This window comes from Leptinotarsa decemlineata, unplaced genomic scaffold (assembly GCF_025532065.1).
Source record: "Leptinotarsa decemlineata unplaced genomic scaffold, Ldec_3_MD MMD2_tig00026374_RagTag_RagTag, whole genome shotgun sequence".
Lineage (NCBI taxonomy): Eukaryota > Metazoa > Arthropoda > Insecta > Coleoptera > Chrysomelidae > Leptinotarsa > Leptinotarsa decemlineata.
Genome location: NW_027412710.1, coordinates 491,239 through 493,844, shown reverse-complemented (window position 1 = coordinate 493,844; position 2,606 = coordinate 491,239). Strand labels below are relative to the sequence as shown.

At 29.8% G+C, this 2,606-nt stretch overlaps 1 long non-coding RNA gene across 1 annotated transcript; it reads left to right on the top strand.

Annotated features, from left to right (window-relative positions):
- The first annotated feature begins 1,142 nt into the window (after positions 1-1,142).
- LOC141486850 (uncharacterized) lies at positions 1,143-2,368 on the top strand. Its single transcript, XR_012468072.1, has 4 exons — positions 1,143-1,506; positions 1,555-1,736; positions 1,806-1,972; positions 2,118-2,368. It is a non-coding gene; the product is annotated as an uncharacterized lncRNA (long non-coding RNA).
- Positions 2,369-2,606: the final 238 nt, after the last annotated feature.

Below are 2,606 nucleotides of genomic sequence, written 5' to 3'. Positions count from 1 at the left end.
AAAAATTGATGGCACATTTGTTGTTGGAAATGGTTACAGTAAAGTTAATGATGAACGTGACTTTTATAAGAAAATCTCACATAATGACCTTATATTCACTACCGAAATGGGAAATAATTGTGTTTATTTAAAGAACTGCAAGATAGTTTTAATTAATTCTATTTTTGTTCTAGCAGATCTGATTTATATTCAAGGAAAACATTTACAAATTCTCAAACCATTTTTAGATTATCCCACAAGTAGTGATCTAATATCATTGTTCGAAGTTTCACTAGAGGATGAATCAAATGACGTTACATATCCAGTTAACAATATAATCAATAAGGGAGTTCTATTGAAATATCAGACATCATATATGTGTACCCCTTTACTTCATTGCCTTTGATATTTACAATCTGTAGATGTGTTTTTTGTAGGAATCATTTTCTTGTGGTAGAGTTTCCTGAAGAAAAAAACTGAGATGGAATAATACCTATGGGTTTAATATCAAGTAATTGAACATTTGCAAGAAATGGAAATATGTTTTGCTATTGGCCATCATATCTTCGATCTGATAAAGAGAAGGAAAAACTGATAAAAGCACATATTGATCTTCAGGAAGATAAATCTATGGAATGTGCCATTTTAGTAAAGTTTTCAACTGGTATGTTTATTCCCAATTGGCCATAAAATACAGATTCGAAAGTGAATGTAAATAATATATGTAAATGCTTCTGTATATTTCTATTGTAGGCCTGAAGATGGCGACAAGCGTCGCCGAATCGTTTAATAGTCACTTGCCAGTAAAATTAATTGAAATCTATTACATCTAGACGATAACTTATTGAATCATGTTTTTACTTGGTCATCTAATTATCAGTTCCGTATCATCTGAAATATTGTATACAGTGAGTCATCATTTCCTTAGCCTTATATGATCTTGGGGTGTTTTAATTGTGAAATTTAATTAATTTAAAAACGATCTGAATATGTAACTGCAACATACATTTTATTTCTTATTATAAAGAGGTTTAATTTCCAAGGTGTGTTTAAAAATTATTCTATTTTCAAAAGGTTATTTGATCTGAAATCATAGTAAATTTAAAAAAGTAAATATAATTAATTGGTTAGTTATGTCTATTAGAAAATATACTGATTGTTAGTAAGTTTATTTATTTTTTATTTATTTATCAATTTGTTGTTTTTTTAGTTGATTGTGAAAGAGCTACAACAAAGCTCCATAGGTTGGAAGAGGCATCTCAGACTGAATCTGATCTGGATCATGCACATAATAAAAGAAAATTAAAAAAAAAACATTTTTCTGATTATGTCAAAGCCAAACATCTTGCAGGAGATTATCTAATAATCCTGCTTTTACCAATCTAGCAACTGAAAGTACTGCCCAGAATATTATTGAAAAAAACAAACAACCTAATAGCCAGTATATGCAAATAATTTTAAAAAGTAGTTTGTATCAAGACAATACTGTTGGAAACAGTGAAAGTAAAGCATGTCAAGAAAATAAAGGTAATTTGAGCATCGCATTTAAATTTTTTTGTTGATATCCAAATTCAGCTTTAATAGTTGAAGTTCTAAGACAACTGGAAAACATTAAAATAGATATCAAACAACTGATTCTAAATTCTAAAATAGAAAACTCTCAACCTCTTCCGGAACAGTTGTGTGTAATAGATAGTATTGAAGACCTTCTAGAGTTTAATACACATTTGGGAGATGAAGATTTTTTTTCCAAAGCTGTAAGTATTTCACTTGAAGACATCAATTTTTTTATTTGGTGAATATCTACAGTTTTTATAGAATTTCAGTGTTCTCAGTTTCAAATATTTGGTGGAAAAGATGGACCTGAAACAGTACGAAAGATAATGTCCCAACTAATAACTAACACATGAGGTGGCTCTCCAAATAAATTGGTCTCGACGGAATAACAAACAGGGATTCAATAGTTTGAAGAAGATGATAACGCTTATTCATGGTGAGTAACATTTTTCCTTCAACTCACTGGCAGTGGGTGAATATTGTCAATAGAACATAATTTTTCATTATATCTTATGTCTTTGAAAAAAGAGTCTGAAGAATATAACTATCTATATTTTTTAAATGTTTATTTTTTGTTTCAGTTTGTGTAAGAGCTAACGTATGTGCTCAAGGTACAACTATGAGTAGTGTGGAAAACACTATCAAACATTTGCTAAGAAATGCACCGGACAGAGAGGGAGGGCGAATCAAAAGGCGAAATAAAGAAGATGACCATCATTAGACGACCACTCGTTATTTTTTTATTTTTTTTGAAAGGAATTATGTTTATTTTTTTAAGAGGAATATATCAATAGTTTTTGTTTTCAGATAATAGTTCTCAGAATATTACATCTTTTTCTACAAATAAACTTAAAACTCATTCGCGATGTTCATTAAAATAACTTATCAATACTTGTTTTAGAAAAACCTTCATTAAAACACGTTGACTTGAAAATGTTTTCCATGGTATAGAGAGAGTATTATACAGCGTGACTCACGGTCGATGGTAGGTTAGACGTTTCTAGAAAACGCAAAGCATGATTTTTCTGAAAATTTCACCTCTCACATTTCCTTACCTGTTCTATCGATCT